Source organism: Pistacia vera, unplaced genomic scaffold, assembly GCF_008641045.1.
Source record: "Pistacia vera cultivar Batoury unplaced genomic scaffold, PisVer_v2 Contig314, whole genome shotgun sequence".
In the NCBI taxonomy this organism is placed as follows: domain Eukaryota; kingdom Viridiplantae; phylum Streptophyta; class Magnoliopsida; order Sapindales; family Anacardiaceae; genus Pistacia; species Pistacia vera.
The window spans coordinates 349,765-376,001 of NW_022196129.1; the positions used below are offsets into that span (position 1 = coordinate 349,765).

At 35.0% G+C, this 26,237-nt stretch overlaps 1 pseudogene; it reads right to left on the reverse strand.

The window, feature by feature from the left end:
- Positions 1–12,460: 12,460 nt before the first annotated feature.
- LOC116136466 lies at positions 12,461–22,611 on the reverse strand (annotated as a pseudogene).
- Positions 22,612–26,237: the final 3,626 nt, after the last annotated feature.

Sequence of the window (26,237 nt, forward strand, 5' to 3'; positions counted from 1 at the left end):
TAAAGCTTCCGAAAACAAAAGGCAAGTTAATTGAGGATTCGTGAACCTAACGACTCTATCCTCAGCCATTTTGGTCAAAGAATCATGTGATGTGACATCCTAGAAATGAATTCAAATCTAACATAGAGGCAGATAAACCCCGTACAAAATAGAGGGGTTTCAAACCTTTTTAAATTCATGGTGAAGTCACATAACCAATGGTCTTGACACATCAAACTTGACCTCATAAGAGTCGTTAACCCAACTATTGTCTTTTAAAGATTCACAAAATGTTTTTATTTACACCTAAAATATACAAAGACCTAAAGTTCAATGAAATGAGTTCCAAAAGAGCATTTAAGACAGCCAACTGAGTATCTCCTTAAAACCCAAGCTGAAACAAAAGCTTCCAGCGGACCTTTCCAAAAAAAAAAAAAAACCAACAAGCTACACTCCACACATAGCAAAAAAAAAACCAATTATTTTGTCCACCAATTTTGATTTCTCACAGTAAAGGGTATGTTAATGGATTAATTTACAACCACAAATAGAATTCATATGGGTTGTTATGAATTTCTTGAAAATGTTAGCAAGTAGAAGAGGATATTAATGTAAAATATCACAAAGGAGGGGCAGGGAGACCACTTTTTTTGGGTGTATTACTTTAGATTATTGGACTCTTGTTACTTTTCAATTGCATCAGTGGATCCACTAACTCCAACCTTTTTCCTACTCCAAATCTTTATGATTGTCCACTAATGTAGCCAAGCTAGTTTTTGTTTAGGCGCGCCACCCATTCGAATGGCAAAACAAAACCCAAATCAAACATGAGCCGAATCCAAAGCTTCAACTCAGCTAAAACAATCTATAGAACACTCTTCCCATTATCGACAAGCAATGACAGTGAAGCGTGTCATCATCTATATGGGTATTTATAAAAATGAAGGCTTTTTCAGTTTCCTTCGTACTTATTTCTTTTGGCTTATTTTAAGACTACTCTTTTAAACGGAAAAAGGAAGGTGATCTCCTTCTCAGAAATGCACCTAACTCCAACTCTAACAATTAGACGATCCACTCATCTCATGCTTGCTTTTTTAATATAATTATTTGTCACAAACAAACAACTAACTATCACACATAGGCACAACAAACTAACCTGGAAGTTTCAGAGTGTGCGATTTCGGGCCTCCTTTTCCGATTGCCGAGATCGGAGATGGTAATAGAGATTACCGATTTCACGGCGAGGAATCGTGTCTGATTTGCGATTTGGGATTTAGGGAAAGTGGGAATTGAAGTTGATTTGATATTTTGGTGTATCGTGTTATAAGAATTTGCACTTTGGGGGGGAAACTATCATTTTTTAAACTTTTTTCACTGAAAAATGTTAGTTTAATACCTAAAGGTTTAAAAAATTACCAAAACACCCTATGTAAGTGCACAATGTTTACGCGAGCCGGACCAGACTCGCGAGCCTATGAGCCGAGCTTCATTGTGTTCGAACTTGACTCGGTTAACAAACCAAGTTTGAGTCAAGTTGACTCGATAATAACCAACCCAAGCTCCAAACGAGCTCTAACCGAGTCAAGCCGGCTCGACTCGTTTATAGTCCTAGCTTACACCTCGTCTAAGTGAACAAGAGTGCTGTTGACTTCGATTGGAACACATGACGGGTCTTGGCATGTTCTTCTACGAACTCCTCACGGATTTTCCCCATTTCGGTTCTTAACGACTCTTCTAATTGAAGCAACATGACTTTCACGATAGTATGTGTAACGCCCCGCTTGAGGTACGTAGTTAAGATTTGTTGTATTCATTGATTCGGTTTTAATTGAGTTTGTATGTTGAGTGTTTGCCTTGAAATTGGTTGAGTTTTGAAGACTCTTAAAATTGCAGTCTTCGCCGGGGTGAAGAATAGTCTTCGCCATGGCGACGTTGGCTTGAGTAAGGCGGTGTCGGTTCTGTAACTTTTCACCGGGGCGACGGAAGTTTCTTCTCCGCGACGACGAGCCAGTTGAAAAGTTTCTTGAGGATTCTAGAGAATTCTTCATAGGGGTAAAAATGACCTTTCTACCCCTAATTAGTAGGAAAAGTGGGGAGTAAAATGTAAGAAAATTTAGTAGAGAATGTGTTGGTGGTAAGGGTGTACTTGCAAAGAATCAAATGATATGGATGGAATTTCCAAGGAAGAGTAAGGGCAAAATGGGAAATGATGGTTATAAAATGAGCTAAAAAAAGGGTTTAGTGTAGAGAACCCTTCATTTCACCCATTTCCACCGCCATATCCATTCTCTAATTTCTCTCAATTTTCCATTCAATTTTCTAAGATTTCTAAGGAGTTTTAAAGAGCTTTTGGGTAGTTTTAGTAGAGATTGCATCTAAAGCATCCTAAGGTAAAGATTTTTGCTTTAAATATAAATTTGTTTATATTTGTATCTTGAAGTCTTATGGTTTTATGGTTTAAAGTTGTAGAGAAGGGACAAGGTACTAAGGAAAAGGAAAAGTATTAGTGAGATCTCTTCATTAAAGGTAAGTAAATCCAATCAAGTTGAGATTCAAGAAAAGTAAATGAGTAGAGATTTATTTTAATTATGTATATATATGTTATACTTACTTAAAAATTGAGATGAGATGTGTGGTTAGTCATAGTTGTTGGATATGCTTAAATTATGAGAAGTGTTTTTGATGTGTGATGAGAGAGTGAAATTTAGTCGAAGTTGGAGGAGTTGTGTATGAATATTTTTGGGAGTGTTTTCCTTGGCAGGAATTATGACTGTTTGAGGGAGTTTTCCTCCCATTTTGGATGATTAAAGAGAAGAGTAGAGTTATAGATAAGTAGAGATTTGGTATGCACATGAGTTGTTTGATGAAATGCCTAAGTGAGAAACTGCCCTATCACAGCCGTGACTTTCTGAGTAATTTTTTGGCATTTTACAGATTGAACTAGGTTTAGACCAAAACACAAAAGTTATAGTCCTGTCTCTAAGCTTTAAAATGATACCAAAACCGTAGCAATCCGATGTGTATAACTCAAGTTAAGCCCTTTTTAGTGTGACCTGCGTAGAATGACTGTCTTTGATGTACCATTGCATTTATGCTTTTCATGAGTGCATTAGTGAGCATGAGCCGTTCATACGCATTATTTATGCACTTAAGAAGTAGTTTGAGAAATAGTAGAGAATGTTAGTATAAGCTACTTTCAGAGTAAAGAGAGAAAGAGAGAATGAGCACTAGAGAACAAAGAGAAAGTAGTGCTAAATAAAAGAGAATAGAGTAGGTTGTGCGATGGGGAACCCGTGAGTTATGGGTACAGTATTCCCGCATGTATACCGCATTAAGAGAGCGGCATGAGTATAAGAGAGAGAAGTGGTATAGCCCGTAAGAGTGCATATGGATGAAGGTTATACCCGAGAGTACCTAAGAGAGAGATTATACACTCACATGGCCAAGGTTTCCGAATCCATGCATAACCGAGTCCGATCGGCTAGGATGAGCAGGAGTCACGTAGAGTGGGAGCGAGTCCCAGCCGTGCCTCCGGTAAGATGAAGCCGTGACTACTAAAGAGAGTTAGTAGAAAAGAGTTATGAGAAAGAGAAAATAGAGAGAACTATAAGAGAGAGAGTAAATGAGAATTGTAAGGAAAGAATTAGAGAGAGAGTTACAGGAATAAATACGTAGAGGATTTACTTACTAAGCATTAGCTGTGCTCACCCCGTTGTTTTTCATGGTTTGCAGGTTCTAGGTAAGGACACGGTCAGATGGGCGTCGGCAAGCGAAGGGAAATGGCTACACTGTCCACTTTGTTTTTTATGCTTTTGTATATGATATAACTTTTTGTATAAAGAATGTTTATGTTTAATAAAAAAAAATATGGGCCCAACTATTTATGTTATTTTGCATGTATTTTCATTATGTATCTTTTATGAGTATTTGAGTAGAAAGCGGTTATTACAGTATGGGTTTCGGTAACCTCCATCTCTAGATCATCTACTCGATGATCTAGCTCTTCTGACTATGTGTTCGCCCTTTCTTCTACACGAGATAGGCGTGAGTCAAAATTGGAAATAAAGTCTTTGGACTTACCTCTCTACCTTGAGAGGTTGGGGTTGGGGTCGACTCTCTCTGGACGACCATGTTCTTGGGAAGTCTCCATTTCAGCCATCTTGGATCCCTTTGTTAAAACGACAGTATCTTTTGCCATAGAATAAAAACCGAGGTTATGCCAACCGAGACTCTGATACCACTTGTCACACACTTAGTTCCTTGGCTAAGTTCGTGCGGCCTTAACACTTGGGAAATATGTTAAGCAGCCTAACACTCACACAAACTCAAAGACTAATAGTATGCGAATGAGAAGGATAAGTGTAGAGAAAATGTAAACTTTATATTGAAGGATTACAACTTATGAACTTTACAAAGTGGAGTGGCCTATTTATAAGCTAAACCTTCTCAAGGAATTTGACTAGATACAATGTATACTTAATCCTTAAATAACTCTAGATGGCAACCTTAGGTGGCAACTTTGGGAATGATGAAGCTTAGTCATAAAGTTAACTTAGCCACTAAGTATGCTTAACCTTAAAGTTAACTTAACCATGAAACAACGTACAGTGTACTTGAGTCGCCAAGCAAGCTAATCGTGACACTAAACTCTCAAGTCTTTCTCACCGAACTCTCCTTCCAAGTCTTAACCAACACTGCTTTCCATCAATTTATCAAAAGGTAATGTCCCTAATCCTAAATCCCTAATTTTCTCTATTCAATTGATGTTTTACAATTTTAGAACTTTTGTTGTTGCATTCTTCTAATAAAATTGAGTATTATATACTTAGAATTTGAGATTTGAAGTATAACTAAACCTGACTCCTGCTCCTAATGGCCAACCAGAATCGTTGAAGGGGCCCTTACCATTTAGCCAATGCGGCAATGCCCAGACGTCCCCACACCTACTCATGAATTTTGAGAGACAAAGGTGATCCTGTAAACCTATTGGCAACCCACACTAACACACACCAGCCATCAGAAGTCTCTCTGCGGACTGTAGTACCTTTCCCTTATTGTTTCTCCCTTATAGTAAAATATTCCTAACAAGCAATATGTCCCAGTAAAAGATCAAGAGTAGTGTAAAAGAATCCAAGCCTGAATTTCCCATATAGTATAATATTCTTAATTGAATGGTTTTAAGAAATAATGTTATCTATCAAATAGAATGATTTAGTGATGATATCTTTATGTTCATGAGATGACAATGAATTATGTGGCTGTTCATAATTAGGTTGTTTGTTGTTGATTATTGTTTATGTTTAGTGAAAAATTTCATGCCCACCCATTTATTCATCCCAATCAAACATATTAATATAATATACCTACCAATTTATTTCTCCCAATCAAACATATTAATATAACATACCCACCAATTTATTCTAACCAATCAAACACATTTTCCTAAATATTCTCAGTTATCTTCAGGGTAATTTATATTTCCATTAATATAACATTCCCAGTAACACAACAATCTCTGAACCCAGTGGTGGATTTAATTAATGACGAGTGGAGACCACGGCCCCCACTCAAACTTTAAAAAATTTCAGATTCTATACATAATTATATTTATTTGCATTTTGCCCCTCTAAGACTTTTACATTTTGCCCCCATAGAACTTTGACATTTTGGGAAAAGAACAGATTTTGTTTTTTATTTTTGAACTCTTACCAGTTACCAGAACAATAGCGCATGCCAAGAACCTCTCTTCCTTCTTTCTCTCACGGTACAGGTGCTCGAAAGACTAAACTCTCAAGTCTCTCTCACTGAACTCTCCTTCCAAGTCTCAACCAACATTACTTTTCATCAATTTATCAAAAGGTAATGTCCCTAATCCTAAATCCCTAATTTTCTCTATTCAATCGATGTTTTACAGTTTTAGAGCTTTTGTTATTGCATCCTTCCAATATAATTGAGTATTATATATTTAGAATTTGAGATTTGAAGTATAACTAAACCTGAATCCTACTCCTAATGGCCAACTAGAGTCGTTGAAGGGGCCCTTACCATTTAGCCAATGCAGCAATGCCCAGATGTCCCCACGCCTACTCATGAATTTTGAGAGACAAGGGTGATCCTGTAAACCTATTGGCAACCCACACTAGCTGACACCAGCCATCAAAAGTCTCTCTACGGACTGCAGTACCTTTCCCCTGTTGTTTCTCCCTTATAGTAAAATATTCCTAAGAAGCAATATGTCCCAGTAAGAGACTAAGAGTAGTGTAAAAGAATCCAAGCCTGAATTTGCCATATAGTATAATATTCTTAATTGAATGATTTTAAGAGATAATGTTATCCATAAATCAAACTAAATGATTTAGTGATGATATATTTATGTTCATGAGATGACAATGAATTATGTGGCTGTTTATAATTATGTTGTTTGTTGTGTATTACTGTTTATGTTTAGTAAAAAACTGCACCCAAAAAAAAAAAAAAAAAAAAAAAAACACCTTTCCTTTTGCTGTATCAAATAAATTATAAGTTATATGATTTGTGGTCCCTTATGTTTGTTTGTGGTTTGTGGTCCCTTGATGTTTGTTTGTGGTTTGTGGTGCCTTGATATTTTCTTTATTGCTTCTCTAATGTTTGTACGGCCATCACATGTTTATTGTTAAACAAAGTACAAACCAGTTTCAAATATTTTTTCTTGTTGCAGGGAGATCTTTATCTATTCTTGAAAAGAAAATGAGCACTGAAACAATCCACAGCTGTGAGAATACTTGATACATATATTAGAACATTGGAACAAATAAATACAAACATGATCCAGGGACCACAAAGCACAAATACGGCAAAACAAAGCACAAAAATGGGAAAAGGCTATTGACTTGCATTAAATAAAATACATAAGATTTTTTTCAAAACCTCAATGCTCTCTTTTGCCTTCTCATTGAACTCAATGCAAATGTCAAATGTGCAATTGAAAGTTATACCAAAGGATGCAACAATGATAACATTTATGTTACAAAAACTTATTATCAACATAAACAACAAAAACTTATTACAAAAGCTTACTAAAACTTATTATTAACATAAACAACTAATTATTTCTAGAACTTATTACAAAAACTTATTATCAACATAAAAATAAAATTAAAAAAATAAAAAAACAACTTATTACAAAAACTTAAAAGATGCATATTTAAGATTTTTAATCAAGCACAATGAAAAAAAGGACAAAAAAATATTAGTTCTTTGTTGACAATATCAAAAACTTTTTAAACTTTATAAACATAAACAACTAATTATTTATTGTTTGTAAAGATTAGCTTGAGAAATCATTGTTTATGTATCTTTTCTTTCATCCTCATTAAATTACTTGACTAAATCAAATTTTATAAAAAAGAGTTGACTTCTTTCTATAAATAGGCATGATTCATGTTATATGAGTCTAAAAGGAATTCAAACCCACAAAATATCACATTCTTATTGTCTTTCCATTACTATGTATGTAAATCATTATAGGTTATTATTCTTGTACAATTTCTTATTGTTCTATTTATTTAAAAGTTCTTATTAGGTATGCAATATGGATAAATTTCTCAAAAGAAAATCAGCAATAGACCAATCATCCTCATCAGTCCAAGAAATTAAAGCCAATGATAAAGAAAATGATCCATTAAAAGAAAGTCATGTAGAACTAGAAGCCATCTTGAAAGATTTTCCATATGATCCAGCTCTATGGCCTAAAATCAATCATTATCATCCTAATTATAGGGATGCAATTCAAAGATTTTACTTGTAAAAGAGTTGTTGCCAGCCTCGAAATCATGCATTTCCACTGACAAAATTTGGAAAAGGATATCGTCGATTTAATCTTGCTTGGTTTGATGTGTATGGCGACTGGCTTGAGTATAATGTGACCAAAGATGCTGCATTATGTTTGTATTGTTATCTTTTTAGACTTGCCATTATAAGCCAAGTTGGTAGTGATGCTTTCGTTAGTGAGGGATTTTGTAATTGGAAGAAACCAGAATGCTTTCAAATTCATGTTGGCCAGCCAAATAGTGCTCACAACTAAGTACGACAAAGTTGTGTGAATTTAATGAATCAAAAGCAACATATCAAAGTGGCTCTATCTAAGCAATCAGATCAAGTTAGGACTGAATACCGAACTCGCTTGGCTGCATCCATTGTTTGCATTAGATTTCTTTTGCGTCTAGGGTTGGCATTTCATGGTCATGATGAAACTGAAGACTTGAAGAACCAAGGTAACTTTCTCTAACTTCTTCATTTTCTAGCTCAGCATAATGAACATTTTAAGAGTGTTGTTTTGAAGAATGCACCTGGGAATCTTAAATTGATAGCACCAATGATTCAGAAAGATATTGTGAATGCTGCGGTAAATGAAACCACAAAAGCTATCATTGGTGATCTTGGAGATGACATATTTTCAGTTTTGATTGATGAGTCTCATGATGTGTCAATTAAAGAACAAATGGCTATTGCCATACGTTATGTAGATAAAAAGGGTCATGTACTTGAGTGATTTTTTGGCATTATACATGTTAGTGACACAACTGCAGTATCACTTAAGATGGCTCTTGAGTCATTATTTTGTCAACATGGATTGAGTTTGTCAAGATTACATGGACAAGGCTATGATGGGGCAAGTAATATGCAAGGAGAGTTTAATGGTCTGAAAAGTTTGATTTTGAGGGAGAATGAATATGCTTATTATGTTCACTATTTTGCTCACCAACTTCAGTTGACACTAGTAGTCGTTGCAAAAAATCACATTTCTGTTGCTTCGTTTTTCACCTTGGTTACTAATTTGATAAATGTTGTTGTGGTTCATGCAAGCATCAAGACATGCTTTGGGAGAGTCAAGTTAATAAACTTGTTGAAGCACTAGAAATTTGTGAAGTTAGCAAGGGACGAGGTTTGAATCAAAAGACAAGTCTAAAACGAGCTGGTGATACACGTTGGGGCTCATATTATTATACATTGATCAGCTTAATCCTTTTGTTATCCTCTGTGGGCGATGTGCTTGAGGTTATTGGAGAAGATGGTTTAAATCCTAAACAAAGGGGTGAAGCATGTAATCTATTGGATTTAATCTATTCCTTTGATTTTGTATTTAACTTACATATGATGAAAAGTATATTGGCAATTACTAATGAGTTGTCACAAGCATTGTAGAGAAAAGATCAAGACATTGTAAATGCTATGCTCTAGTCAAAGTTTCCAAATAACGGTTACAATTGTTGAGAGATGAAGGATGGGAATCTTTGTTGAGTGAAGCTTCTTCATTTTGCCAAAAGCATGATATTGCCATTTTGAATATGGATGATATGTTTGCAATTCAAGGGCGGCCATGACAGAGAGTTGAGCACATGACAAATTTGCATCACTATCGAGTTGAATTGTTTTATACTGTGATAAATATGCAACTTCAAGAACTTAACACTCATTTCACTAAGGTTAGTACTAAGCTGCTTCTTTGTATGGCATGTTTAGATCCAAGTAATTCATTCTCTATTTTTGACAAGCATAAGTTGATCCATTTTGCCTAGTTTTATCCATCTGATTTTTCCGCATTTGAGTTGATGGTACTTGAGAACCAGGCTGAGACTTATGTTATTGACATGCATTCTTGTGATGAATTTGCTAAGTTACAAGGAATTAGTGATTTGGCTAAGAATTTAGTTTGGTTTAAAAAAGACAATTTGTATCCATTGGTGTATTTGTGAAACTTGCATTGGTTTTACCAGTTGCGACTGCGACCATTGAAAGGGTTTTTTCTACAATGAATCTTGTGAAAAGTCGGTTACGTAATCAAATGGAAGATCAATGGATGAATGATTGTTTGGTGACCTATATTGAGAAAATGTATTTGATACAATTAAAGATGAAATGATTATCCAACATTTTCAGAATACGAAAACTCATCAAGGACAATTGTAGAAAAATTGTGTTTTTTGAAGATATGTATTTGTATTTTGTAATTTTTTGTTGAAGCTCATCCTAATGAAAAAAAAAAAAGTGTGGTTATGATTGGTTTAATTTTATTTATTTATTTATTTATTTATTTATTTATTTATTGTTTATTTTTTGCCCCCATCGAGTGAAATTCCTGGATCTGCCACTGCCTAAATCAAATGTACCCTTAATAGATTTTATCAGAAGTTGGGTTTAGAGTTTAGGGTTATTTCATTATTTCTAAAGTTGGCTAACAAGTTGTAACATTTTGGTCCATGTCAAGATATTATCCCCTTTGGGCCCTGGAAGCATCATTTTCTCAAAACACGTTTTGATAGTTTAGGAGCTCATATGATATTTAACATAAGTTTTTGAAAACTTAGGAGCTCGTTGCATGTTTGACAAATCTTCTCAAGCAATGTGGGATTTACATTTGAGCTTTACACTAGCGTTATTTACTCAAAACACATTTTGATAGTTTAGGAGCTCACAGGATATTTAACAAAAGTTTTTGACAGCTTAGGAGGTCATAGGATATTTGACAAATCTTCTCAAGCAATGTGGGATGTCACAATTCAACACCCCCCAACCCTTGGGAGATCTTGCTCTTGACCATCTACACACTTTAAGTTGGATTCGGTTAGACCTTGTTCTAATACCATCTACAATGTCCCGATCTACTTTTAAGCTATTGTGTATTTATGCACATCTCTCTTGATTTGAGCCTAGGAATTCATCATTGAATTCAAGGAATCATGAGTATCAATCGGGATGTTAAACAAGTGATTTAAGGGACAAACTACAGGACTTCATCTTTGAATTCAAGGAATCATGAGTACCAATCAGAATGTTACACAAGTGTTTAAAAGACAAACCACAACAATCCCAAACTAAACCATACGGTTTATACGTAGTACTGGTTATCATGTTAGGATCCAAAAATATATTTAAGATATAAATCCAAATGTATAAGAGTATATGTTTTTTCAAGACCTTGATGTGGTTGGCAGAAACGAAAATGGATTTGCAAATGGGATTTGAATTTTTCCCACCAATTTTTTCTCCTTTAGTTCCCGTCTCTTATGAGAAGGGATGTACAATTATTATCTTTTTACTTCAAAAGTTTAAAGAAAACTTTATATCTGCAGTAAATAATAGAATTCATAATTAAATTAATTAATGTTTTGTTATTTGATCTTTAATTGAAGAGCTTCTGTTATGCCTAGAAAAATAGGGCTGACACAGATGGGCAGTCAACGCAAGTGTTCATATCTTAGGTAAGTTCAGATGTCGTTCAGGTGCAGCCACGTCGCGCGATGACGCAAGAAGCGTGGTCCTGCTAGTGCAGTAGGTGCGTGTCAGGCTCGTGAAAGGCTGGAGGTGATCCACATGTCCAATCCCTGCAAAACTCGAGTGAATTACTCGAGTAGGTGAATAACAGGGAACAATGAAGGATTTGCATAGCAATCTAACCCATTCATGGATTTAGTAATCATTACGTGATTTCATCCCACTATAAATAGAGGGCTCCTCTCCCGTTTGTGGGATTAGCTAATTTCTCTTTGTAATAGCTTACATATTTTCTCTTTATAATCTCTTGTATGTCAGCTCGCGGAACGCGACCTGACCTCAATATCTTAATACAATATTAGTGGACGTATGAGTTGTTTTTTAAGCATCCGAACCACTTTAAACATGGTTCTCCATCTTTTATCCATCCTCATACCCCAAATCACATGTGTTCTCTGAATCAACTCAATATTTCACATGTGTGTTTAGTTGGCGTCAAAATCACGCATCAACAGCTTCAATATAAATTTTCTTCTTCAATAGAGGGTCTTCTTGTATTCTTTGTTATGGGTTCTATATTTTAGAATAGAAATTTAGGAAACACAAAATTATTCATATTGACAATGATATTGTCGAAATGAAAAACTTTTTGATACCATAATATTTTAAAGCCAAAGCTAAAATCAGACAACAACTTAAATTAATAATTTCTTCCGTGTTTCTAGAGTTGACATGTTTACTTACAGTATACGAAACTAGAGAGCAACAAATTCCAGATCTTGAGTAATATAAAGAACAAAATCTAAAAAATTATTCCTGGAAATTTTGAATATGAATAAAAATAGTGTTAGTAATTTTTATTTTTTATTTTTTTAATAATACTCTTATCATAACCTAAATGGATGAAGTGGGCTGAAAAGATAAAAAGTGGCGCCCAAATTAACTTGCCTTCAGCAAAACCCGCCATTAAGTTTCAGCAATGGAGTCCAACTTTAACATTACCAAAATAGTGGCCTAATCACAAAGCAGACTGCTACTACTTCAACCTCGACAAGTCTTGCCCACTTACAAATATGGAATACACAAGGTTTAGGCAAATTCCAATTGGCCAATTTCAAGAGAGGTTATATTACAACACCAGCCAATATGCAGATGGGAACCTCTTCAGTATCCTCAAAACTTTTATGCAATAAAATTATTAATGGAAAGACTGCAGATGATGCAGGGATGTTGTAATAACAGAGCACTTGTATCACTATTTATTATGTTTGTTTCAATATACAAGCAGAAAGGATGAACTTAGCGATACCAAGTTTTATTAGCATCAGCATTATGCCACGCCCATCATCAAATATCTTACCAACAAAATATTACATTATCGGATGGAGCTGCTAATCTGACAACACTATCATGTAAAGTGCGCGACATAGTTACCTCTATCTACCAGGTTCTTCATTATTCTTTCAGGTTCGCTCCGGCAGAATATAATTCATCTACACAACATTACCAAACTTACAAGACAGCTACAGTCTCCTTCCGCGGAACTCCATTTAGAGGCTTTACTGTTGGGTTCTTTTCCTGGACCTTGGCAATCTGTTGCTTATCCGAAGCAATGGCTGCTGTTGCTTGATCCACTTGAGGGTGTGATCTTCCACTACCACGCACAAGATCTTTAATGGTCATTTTCAGTTCTTTATCCTTCAGCAATGACTCCAGTGTGACATGTACACCTGAGTACAAAGGCAAAAAATTAAATTCAAGATCTTCCAAAAAGGGAGACCAACTTGGCCTCAAACAGTGCAAACCAAAAGGCCTACTTGATCATATACTTAAATTCCTAAATAAACAAATATATATATATATATATATGAACTTACGGAATCTCCAATAGTGTTTTGGATTTGTTGGGTCATTGATTGTCTCCTCTTCTGCAGGGCGTGATGTGTACTCTTCTTTCAATGCTAACAAATCCTGATTATCAAACAAAAGCACATTGTTTGTGTGCAATTCAAAGCGGTTGAATAGGCAAGCATAATCCCTTGACATGAAATTGCTATTGCACAGCTAAAGTGCACTCTAACTTTGACATTATAGTTTCCGAAAGGGCCTCTGTTTGACACTAAGCCAGGTAGTTTCATAAAAGTACCTGAAGAGGGAAAATTGCCCACATTGATGGAGATTCAAAATGTTGCCTTATGATGAATGTGTGACTTCTGGAACACATTTACTAGGTGGTAATGCGTCAGAACCAATACATTCTTGAAAAATCGATGTCTTCTTCCTCGTCTTCTTCCCACCAAGCACGAAGGGTAGAGCAATCATGGCAAGATGGAGCACACACCTGAATTACATTGGAACAGACACCGATTTCCGAATCATTCTTACAAGAAGACAAGGATCTCCTAAATATAAGTTGAGGTGCTTTAGACCATATGACCAAAATGCATATCCAAAGCCTGTGATTTCATGCTTTATAGTAAAAAACAAAATACTAAAAGAGTTACTAGATAGGTATGTTTCCCCATGTTTCCATTTCAATGTTACTGATATTTAATGCCACAGTCTTCTGTTACTACAGCATTTAGAAAAAATAAATAGTCTGAGTTCTTATAAGAAGTTCAAAAGTAGAGCATCTTAGTTCACTGCATTCACTGAAACATTAATTATCTATTATTATAAAATCTTTAATGCTCTCTTTCTCCAGTAGGTGTCAATGATTTATATGCTGTTAGTTGACATTCCACATAAAACCATCGTAATAATATTAGAGGCACAATGGAATAACTTAATTCCCGATAGAATATAATGCTCTAAGAGATATGAATAGTTTATATTTGAAGCAAAATGGTATATGATCTTACCGTCATGTGTATATTGAGAAGGAATACCAAAATCTAGTCCAGGTTCACTGGGCATACGTGAATGCGTAAACCTATTACCCCAATTCTTGGATAACCGAATTAAAACCATCATGTCACGTTGTAATTCGCAGAAAAATATTCTTTAAATGTAAAAGAAATGCAAACCAGAGGCAGGTAAGCCAGGGAGTGGAGGGAGAGTATGTGAAGGTTGAATGCATTTACAGGATGAACACAGGAAGGAATAAGTCCCAGATCTTCCCACAGGCCATCATATCTGATGAGTTCAGGAGGGCAGGTAATGGCTTCAAGGCATTCTGTCGCCAAAGATTTTCTTGCCGATGAAAATAGTAGTCATAGTACAATTTTTCAGAACATTTTTGCTGTCACAAGGACAAGAAATAAGCAGCACTCAGTCAGCAGTAAATCAAGAGATTCATTAAGGAAAACGCCAAAGGGCAACCATTTTATCGCTGTGAGAGAACACCAACATGATTTACAATCATGAAATACAACAAAAATTTTAATCATATCAAATATCTCAGCGCTTCAAGATCACTGACAATTCAAGCCGATTAGTCCAAAATTGACATGACAAATGTACTGCGATCATCCAATCTGAAAAACTTGAGTGTCCTCTAGATTGAATCGAGGATGAAATTCCTTGCATCCTCGGATCTCTAATAAGAACTATATTCTGCAAGAGCAATGAATATATGAAAATCTAGGGCAAGGACTGGCAACATCATCAAACACTTGTTTATGATGTCTGGAAGAAAAAAGAAACTTATATTGAACAATTCGAAGATAATTAGTTTGAAACTAAAAATTACAAACCACTCAGATCAAACATGCTACCTTTAGAAGATCCAAGAGATCACGACGTATCTTATCTTCGCTCTCAAACATATAGATTCTTGCACATGACTTCAACTGGCAGCAATTTTTTTCTCCGTGTTGCACTCCTCAGTGAACTAGGATATGGTATAAGGAATGATAAACATGTTTCAGTTTGGGCGCTTGAATGGATACAGAAAATACAAAACTAACAGTGACATGCATACAGTTGATGCAAATGCAAGAGGACTTTAGAATAGATCCAGAACTCTCTTCTCTGAAATGAAACGAATATCAAAATTTATAAACTAAAGATTGTTATTTAAGAGGGAGAGAGAGAGGGAGAAAGTTGTGCTGTTTAGAGTTCAAAATCTAAAACAAGCAACTCAGGGTGAATCTACATCAAAACTCCATTTCTAGAGTGACTCTAGAGGAAACCATAGCTAAGGCTGAGAGAACAAGAGATGTCACAGACTAGAACGTATCGATAACAATGGTATTTGATGGAAGCAGAAGTTGGGACCTTGCATTATCAAAGCACACCATCACCGAAAGAGGCTAGTTATAAATGCAGAAACCAAAGCTTCAGCATCAGGAAATACATTCCTTAAATGAATCTGTGTCGACATGAGTGGCAATAATCTGTCTTTCCTAAAAAGGGGTGGAGAATTAAAGAACTAATTCACCGGGAGAACATCAACTAAACACCTATGGCAGAAAAGATGAGAAAGCCATCTAAACGTAATTTGGTTAAGACAAAATATTGCCATCTAAAAACCAAGAAAATAATAAATGCACTCAACCTGAATTGAGACATAGAGAGTTCACACTTCGTGCTCTGCAATATTGACATTTAAATTTTAATTTACATCATATTCCCATTCTAATTTTGAAGCCTAGTCAGCCCATTTACTACCTAAATGTTTGCAGGAAATATTAAATTTCATAACTAGATGCATTATTCATCCAGTCAAATTTATTAAAAAATATATGTTATTAAGAAACCCTATTTCCTCAGTATACGCCAGTTTTGAAGAAATTTCAAAAAAAAAAAAATTAAGATAAAAAATGGGAACATTGAAGGTGACTAATTTAATTAAATTTCTCAATTTCATCAGTAAATTCATATGGCTTGCAAAAGATCAAGATATTTTATAATTCCTTCAGAAGATCATGAGTAGAAAAGACTAACAATCAGACTTCATCACCAAACTGTCATTATTATCACCTCATAACGGCCCTTCTGAAATCTGTAGAAAATTTGCAGCATATAAGTCCAAGAAGATCCAAATTTTTCCTGAAACAGGAAATATAAATAAAAATAAAATCCATGATATAGTAACACAAAAGAACAGATATTTCACTAGAAGGAAACTAAAATCACAAGTTAATGACGACAGGACTTTAGAAGAACTAGATTATAGCAAACAATGAAAATTCAGTAACCTGCAAGAACTCTGTTAACTACGGACGGTCAAGCGATCAAAGTCCCATATTCCCTCTCGTTCTAGTTCTTCCTAACAGAAGCATGTTTTTCCATATTATTAATAAATTAAAATAAGATGAAATTATTTGCATAGATGCTATACTGGTCTAGCCCTTGTTTATTATACAGATATTGTATTTCATGATTATATGGGTGTGAGCCCCACCTGACTCAGAGGATAGATGGCGAAATTTCCAAGTAGACCGTCATAGCATGCTCTGGAAGCTCCCAGATTCAAAGAAACCCAAATATGATCAATCCTGTAAGCTGTAAAGTACTTTGCCATCTGTGACCAGCAGAGAAAAGAAACAAGAAGAATCAAAAACCAGAAAGAAAGTTGTAGATATAGAAATCAGCCAAAAGGATGCTACATTTGAACATAGACAGGAAACAAATAGGAGAGGAAAACCTGTGATAATCGAACACGCACCAACCATAGTTGTTTTGGACATTTCCTCCCAGTTTAAGGAGGAAATCCCCAGTTGGCCATTTTTATCAAAATAATCAGGAGGGGTCCGGTAGAAGTGTTCATAAGGAACAAATTTGGATAGACCCAGGTATCCACACTATTTCTGTCAACACCCAATAGGTAGGTCTCCCTTCAAATAACTCTTTTCTTTCTTGCATATTCTGCAGCGTCTGATAGCTGTAATAGCAAAATGTTACCAAAGAAAAAACACATAGTTTGCTCAATATTTAGTGCAGATGATGCATAGATTATAGGCCTAGATCAGTGCACTTACCTGTAAATGTAATGGTACTGGACATAATAGTTGAAGCATATTATGTCGTAGTGAAAGCTGTCTTTCAAGACAAGTTTTCAAGCTGCAAGAAATGGAGATTTATCATTGCACAATCAAAAATCTTGATAAGGTTTAACCTATTTTTCACTCAGTTATTACAACTAGATTCAACACAACACCAATAAGATGAAATAGCTCACCTTGTCCTTTGAATAATGAGAAAAGCGACCCCATTGACTGTGGTCTGATGTGCAAAAAGTCCCGTAAGAAACAGAAAGCCGCATAGGGTTTTAGCCAATCCTTTTACAAATGAAATGAAACATTAGAGTAAATTGGTTTTCAAGGATTATACAAATTTAAATTCAAAAATAAGAGAATTGACTCTTTTAACTGAATCAAAAATAAGGTCAAACTCTATAAGACCTCATTCTCGGAGTAAAAATTCTGAAAGGAATCGGATTTAAGTGATTAAATCCTTCTCTCGGTCAAAAATTTCTTGGCAATTGAAAGTTTAGTAGCCAGAGTAGCCTCATAATCAACACCTGTACGTATCCAAAATCAAATTAGTAAGAAAAATGCCAACTTAAATGGATGGATGCAAACAATTATAACACCATTAGCCATGTACACATGTACCTTTAAATTATTTACAAGAAAGACAAACATTGGAAAGTAAGTGGATTATATCTCTTGTATGGGTTGTGTTGGGTTTTTCATGCTAAACCTAATTGAAGTATGAATTGCAGCTTTCAATTCAAAACCTTTTAGAGAATCTGTCGTGTACATGTATTTATTTTAAATTTAAAACACCTGAATAAATATTTAAGTTTGGAATTTGGATTAGCCATTAATGTTAGTGTCTTATGCTATATTTTGTAGTGAAAGGGACACTGGCAAAATAAATGATTTGAAAGTTTGTTTAAAGATCTAAGTATAATAACTATATAATAAATGGTCAAGCTGATACTGGCAAGAGTTATCATGACGAGGTGCGGGAGGGGAGAAATTTCAGCTGGTATGTGGATGCCTACAATTCAGATAAGAGTGGAAAAAGTTGTAACCTAATAAGAGCTTGTTATAACATCCTAAAATTAAATTAGCATTCACATTTCTGAACTTAATATGTAATACGCACAACCATATATTATACAATGTCATGCAAAAGATACCATCTTGATGTAAAGAACACAGGAATAAATTTGAGTAGACATCAAATCGCTCAGATGTATAATAACAGAATATGATATAAATAAAGAAATAGATGACTCTCCATCAGTAAGCTTAAGCAAAGACTTTGGGCCCCATCCATTCCAAAATGAATTCCACTTCTTTATCCATGATATTTTCCATCAAATAAGAAACAAATGAGACAGACACAATCAGGGTTAGGATCAAATATTGTTGCTGCAATTTTACCAATCACTTAAACTTTAGTACTAATGATTATTATACATGGTATGAAAGCAAATTTTGAGAAAGAGGCCATATCACCACAAATTTCATGTCTTACACAAAACATAAGCAATTAATCCATATAAAGGATGTCAGCCATGTCCATAGAGCTGGCTCACTACATCAAAAATAATTCCTTTTCTCTTCTATTCTTTCCAACCAAATATGGATCATAACATGCATTGAAACCATAAAAATATGAATGACATAATGTCTTTTCATCATGATCAAAAAAAAAAAATATATTTCAGAGGGCTAACTTTAAATCTAGCTGCACTTTTGCTTTCTCAATTTCTTTCTGCGAGAAAATAATAATAATGTGGTGGTCAAGATTAAAAATAAAAAAAAAATTAAAAAGGAAAGAAAGAGAGAGAGAGGTTGCTACTAAAAACATTGAGATAGCAGCACAAATTACAGGAGGACTATTATCATTTATTGGGAAAAAAAAAAAAAATTGAAGTTATGAAGATACCTTGAGATACTCTGGCATGTTTCAGAAAGTGCTTCTATTCTCAGGTACAAAGGATGCAAGCAAATACAGAAAGTGAGTGGAATGACAAAGAACAAGTCAGAACCATCAACATTTGTATATTAATGAAAACAAAATGAATCTTCAAGAATGCTGCGAAAACTGATTAAAATAACTAAGGGAATATATTAGGTGATGTAAAAATGTGATTGGAAAACGGAAGTCAAAAGAAGCAACTGTATCCTAGATGCAGAAAAAGGCAATGGCTACTTCCGTCAATTTAGATTATGGAACTAAATATAAGAAGCAATGCCAAGGAATGCACAAATATGCCAGCCAAAAGACGCATTGAAAATGTAAGTGAGTGGTAAACATGCCTGAGATGAATGAATGGAAAAGTTCAAATTTGATTTATGCAATTTGAGATTGAAGTTCTTGTGATACCTGTAGGGATATGATCCCACCACATCTTATGCACAGATGTATCATTGATTGGTAGAAGTTGAACTAAATGGAACCCAGACCCACCGACCAATCAACAAGTAATTTCAGGTCAAGAAACTCTCCAACACCAAGATCGGCTTCTGACCTAATAGAGAACACGGGGACTGCAACACCACGCACCCCTCCAAGGCATTTCTAACAAAAACAAATAGTTTAAGAGAAAAATATAATAGCCTATATATATATATATATATATAAGATTTACTCAATAGTTACCCGCATCATGCCATCTGAAAGGAAGATGTATCTTGGCTGATTGTTAGAGGAGTCAACGGACAGTTCCCGGTGGGGACCAGTTTCCAAAGAAATGCTTCCTGTTTTTCCATATTTACAATACTTATATGTGCAATGAGCGTTAAGGAGAAGAAACAGAGAACATAACAATGTCCAACCAAATTGCAGAACAGAAGGCAATATAAATCTAAATTTCAAATTATTAGAGATGAAGAATCCCAAAAGGATATTTAAAGGGAAGGTCACCCCTTTGCATTACACAATCTGTTTCCCAGATTGATTCACCAGCATAACTAAGTTTGAGTCCACCCTCAATCTTCCACTGCCCTAACTTTGAAGTGCTACCAATCACATATACCTGCATTAGTCAGACTTTATAAATATAAGCAAAGCAGCAATTTCAAACAGCTGAGATTATTAGCCAAAATTTAGAAGAAACAGTTAATATTAGATAATTATGAAAACTGATTTCTGGAGAAAAGAAATTACTGAAGTGTCTTCTTCTACATTAGGACAGCAAATTTTGAAATGCACAAGGATCGAATCTGTTTTACATTTGAAAGAAATCATTAATAACATGTCACAATGCTAATATTCCAGTTCCAAACTAGAAAATTAGATAAAAAGGATTGTCAAAAAAATTCAATCTATTTATAATTACCTTCCCCATCTAACTTATCATGTATGAGCCCTTCAGGTCTCTCAATGTTCAAACTCAAGCTTTGGCGAAAGATGACATTTTTGAAGGCACTTCTGAAAGGGAGAGCATCACCACCAGTCTGGATTTATCAAAAACAGAACTATTAAGCGAAATAGATGTCAAAACCAAAAACACTCAGCATGAGTGAGTTTTAGCCACCTCCAATCAACCAACATCAAACAGTCAAGAATATAAAAGACAGAAACATTTGTCAACATCGACTTCCTAATGACACAGATTTTCAGAGGGGACTCTAACGGTTGAAAAAACAAACTGCTACAAAAAATTACTTGGAAAAAGCTCCAAATCACTACAAAATAAGAGTGGAATACTCCATTTAGTTGCTGACAGGTACTAACGCAAAAAAACAAGACACAATTCAAAAGATTCTGATTATACAGTGTTACAGTGGTAATCATACTCATATCCAGTGTTTAATATTAATCTAACAGCATAGGATTATGAAACCAAAATTTAGTTCATAACATCAATAAGAATAAAGAGACACCAACTTAGAACGAATAATAAAAGAGAAAATGTGAATTCTAAAATTTCAAAAGGAAAATATTACAGAAAATATAGAATGAAGACAAATAAGACATCCATTAAGTCATCAAGTCTACAAAATGCTTCAGTCGGGGCTAAGAAAACTGAAAAGAAAAAGGAAGAGGGAAGATAAAAAAAAATATTAGGGAATCTACAACTTTTGAATTAGAATGCATTCTTTTCCCCTTTGGATACCCAGAAATCCGTTCACCTTCCCTATATGGAATGCTTTAACATTCAAAGTTCCTCTATTACTTTATTTTCTTATATTCAGCAACAAAAAAAGAACAAATAAATAAATAAACAGAACCATTTACAGCAAAGATTCCCTATGATTGGCCTTGGAAAAGTTGTCAGAGAATTAACAAATCCCAATTCCCAAATCAAAAATCAAGCATAAGTTCAATTGAAGCATAATATCAAGGAATATCCATCACCCTAGTTTTTGAAAAAGTGAATACACCTGCAACTACAAAAACACAAACAGCCCTTCAAAGTCACACATGAAGGATAGAGATGTAAGAAATTAAACAAGAACAGCACCTGCCAAAGATCATGAAGCTGAACTACTTCCCCATCCTTAATACCCTCGGGCAACAACAGTTTACGTTTCTTTCCCATCTCCCATCTCAGTACATTTCTCTCATCATCCACAACATAATAACTGTACTCACAAGAAAACCCGCTTGGAACTGCAATATTTCCACACCATATGAGCTGATCACCTTCATGAACAGGCCTCAGTAAAAAGCCCTTCTTCACATTCCATGAACCAAGCACAGGCTCAGAGCCGCAAACAATCAGGCTCTGACCCCAGTGAGTATAATACGGTATCCTAAAGTTTACCCTCGGTGATTTCACAGATTTGGTTCCAGAAAGCAATCCCAAATTCACCATTTCTTCCAAAAATGAAGCAGACCCAGATCAGGTTTCTCAAAATCTAACAGAACCCAAGGTTTCAGTTGTTAGTATTTACAGAAACTGGATAGAACTATAAAAACTATATAATATTAAAAATAAATATAAGAATGTACATATTGACATTTGGAATCTCATCTAGTTGATAAGAAAATATAACCACAGGATTGGTTACAGATTTAAAACTAGAAACTAACAATGCCTTGACGAAACTCTTACAAAAATGAACTTCAAAAGAGTAAAACTAACAAACTCAGATGATTAAAGCCCATTAATTTATAAAATTCAGGAAAAAATACTATTTTTAGAGAAAATTAAACATAGCCCATATCAATATGAAGAACAACTAACCTGAAAAAAAAAAAATTTTAAATAACAATAAGAAACCGAACAGAGGTATAGATGAAAGAGCAGTGTAGTCGGTAACCTTTACTAGAACAAAGCGCAATAAATGCTTCAAGGTATCCTCAAAGCAATGGTGGGTCTAAAATTAAAGGAGAGGAGAATATGCTAATGAGAATGAATTTTTGTTTGGATTCAAAGAAAAAAACAAAGAGAGAGAGAATGTGTAGAGATATTTTGAGTAAAAAGGGCAGGAAAAATGATACAAGAAGAAAGATATTTGGTTAAAAAGGAAACCTTGTGGTTGTGTATAGTTGATTGTAAGCAACTGAAAGCAGCATTCACGGACAGGAGATGAAGCAGACACACACACACACGCACTGACAGTTGGCAGCTTCTGCAGAGTTCATGCGAGTTCGTGTCGAGATCAAGAGTCTTACATTCATATTCATATTAATTAACTAATGAAATATGATTGCAAATAAACACAATTTCCATTTATCAAGTCCCACAGTTCTATTTTATTTAACGTATGGGTTTGAATTTTTTTTTTTTTTAATTTAATTTACCCTTTTCTGAAAAAAAAAATTATTTAGGATCAAATTTTAATTTTTTTTTCTTATTTTAATGAAAAAAAATTTATTAATTGTAGGAGAAGTATCTTGGCTTTGAGGTAGGCAATGAAGCACATGATTTTGAATGAACGTGTAAAATATGGAGGAATTGTAGGTCCTCTCCTCTTGTATGATCAATGCTCCAAGATACTTGCAAGTTGTAAAAAAAATACGTTTTGAAAAAGTCTTTGAGTTTGTTTAAAGAAAAAATAACAACCCCTTATTCAGTTTTTTATTTTATTTTTTTTAAATAATACGATTTAAGCGATGAAAATTATTTGTTTATGCAGAACCATACTATACTTACTCACCATCTTACTAACCATCTTACTATCCTTTGTAAATATAACGCATAGTACTGGTACTATATGCATAGTACGGGTACCATGTAAAATTTTAACAAAGGTTGTATAGCAGTTAGTACAAGTGGTGAGTAAGCATAGTATTTTTCTATGCATAAAGCTTAAAAAATTGAGTGGGACCTGGGTCCTGGGATGTCCATGGCCACCCGATGCCCTTGGATAGGTCCGCTATTGCGGATCGAAGAAGGAGGGGCGTGAAGATTTGAAAGCGGTGGCAATGGCATTTTTTAAACGGGCTAGAATTCTATGAAAAGGAATAAAAGATCCCTCTTTATATTTATTAAAATTACAAATGAAGATTGATTGATTAGGAAACATGGAAGAGTTATTTAGTAACAAATTCCAGTTTTACAAATTTACACTCCACATCACGATACTTAAGAAGTTAAGCATAGAAGGAGATTTGGAGAAACTAATGCAACGAGCAGACTGATTCTAACTAGGTTTGGGAACTTATAAATATCTTGTTATTCTTAGAGAATAATACTAGACAGACAAGCTACGTTTGGTTAGGGGTGAAAGAGGATTACGGTAATCTATCTTTTAATCCAGTCATTAACTTGTTTGGTTCAAATGATAATAAAAGATTAAGATAATCTTTTCTTCCTTTGGTAATCTAAGAGGTGATATAGGAGGTTATGTGATTACTCGAGATGGTATTTTAAGATTATTAAGTAATCCTATTTTTGTTCCAATTTTACCCTTAATATCCCTGCACAAGTGCCCTTCATTAATGTCAAATAACAATTAACCCAACTTGTTGAATGACTTCTATAACCTCATTAACTAATTATTTGGACAAAAATGCCCCTCATTTAGCAGAGAACTACTCAGTACCTCGCTTGGGAATTTTGTCGAACGGGTGGTGTGCCAGAAGCTGAAAAAAAATAATTAACCAAACTTGTTGAATGACTTCTTTAACCTCAACAACTAATTATTTGGACAAAAATGCCCCTCATTTAACAGAGAACTACTCAGTAGCTCGCTTGGGAATTTCATCAAACGGGTGGTGTGCTAGAAGCTAAAAAAAAATTCCAATCTCCAATTCATCCAAAACCCATAAAATCAACAAATAACACTCAATCAAACTCCAAACATAACCCCAACACTTAATTTCCAACCAAAGATCAAACAACCTCCAAAAACACAAACGCCCAAAATCGCAAAGAGAGAATTCGGTCGGCAAACAGTAAGTGCTCTGGCTGCAGGTATAGAAGGGTTTTGATCTGTGGAAAACCGATGGTTGCAACGGTGGTGGTCAATTGGATTTTTGTTGTCGAAATCAACCAAAATCCAATGAAGAACAACAAAACCCTAGAACGGTCGGAGCTGACAATAGGTGGAAGCAAAACACGAAAACTCAGCCAAATACAAGCATAAACTAGTCAAAAAAGGCTGAAAACGATTAAAAAAAAAAAAGGTTGATTTTTGTTGTTAATACAGAAATTTGCACCAACCAGAGAATTCTGATCGACCTTTATGGGATCAGAATGGACGTGCACGTGATTACGGGTAATCAACAATAGACAAATATTAAGTGCAATAAAATAAATGACAGTGAGAATTTTTTTTAAAGTGGTTTGGCGAGGTAAATTCTTGAGCCTACATCTATTGTTTTTTTGATATTTGCTGTGAGAGCTTACAATGAGAATTTTGTGTGAAACTCGTAACACCTTTTTCCTCATGTGAGGGGGTTTATATACAAGGTTTGTACAAAGGAAAGAGCAAAAATAAAGTGATTACAATTGACTGAACTGCGATTCTGATATTCTTATGATTGGAGCTGTGATTAGGCAGAGATTGATGTTGATTTAGTCATTCCCGCAATATATAGGATCTGAAGTTATCTAGGAATTGATTGAATGATCATTCGGGTTGTTCGTGACTAGCTTATGTTGGGTCAAGCTATGTGTTGACGAGTTTATGTTGTGTTAGACAACAGGTGGAGTCAGACTGATCCTAAGTCGAGCTACATCCTCGTGATAACCCGAGCTTGGTGGAAAATGTTAGAGTAGATGCCCTAAAGCCAATCAATTATAGTAGAATTGACTCTTTGTAATAATGTTCATTGATCAATAAAAGGCATTTTATACTATATCGCGTAAATCATCATTGTATGTATTGATATATGTCCTTAGAATGGTAAAACCGTGACGAGGGTATCAAGTGTTTCAAATCTTGATAGTGAGAACCCTATGAGCACATAAGGTGGCCATTCTAGAAACGTCCATAGCCCCAGTATTATTCTGAAGTAAGGGCATAGTGTTGAACGACCCTGTCGAAAGGCAATGACTGATCTCACTTGTCAATGTTGTTTGGTGACAACCTGGTGCAACACATAGGTGCTTGTTGTAGGCAAGTTCACTGGACTGACCTGACAGAGGATTCCATATGGATGGTAACCCCAATGTCTATGAAACAAATCCTCTAACGAATGGTGGTGCATGTGATCCTTAGACTTGAGATCACTGGAGCACCTTGTGCACCGATTGTTGTAGTTTGACACTAGCCTAACGCAGTTCTTTTCAGAGATGTCAATACGGTGGTGATTGACTACATTAAGGAGTGTATCAAGACTATGGTGGATAGAAGATTCATCATTCCCGGGTACGGGATAAGTTATCTCACGGCGCAATTTAGTAAATGGCAATGACACTAAAACTATGGCCACAATGGGATTGAGTTGTTGCTTTATCCAGTTTATAATACAGGTCATTAGTCCAGTAACTAAATACATAATATCGAGAGTAACCGAGGTCGATGCTATTTCTATGCCCCGGTCTCGTCGAGATAATAGATGATGAAAGGATCAGATTGTACAGTAACCATATCGTTGATAGGTAGCTGTTTCGCTGAATCCGAATCTATCGGGTGGCCATGATGCCTTGCTAGGGGCCAATCTTGGTCTATGTATAGTGAGACGATTAATTGGTGTTAATC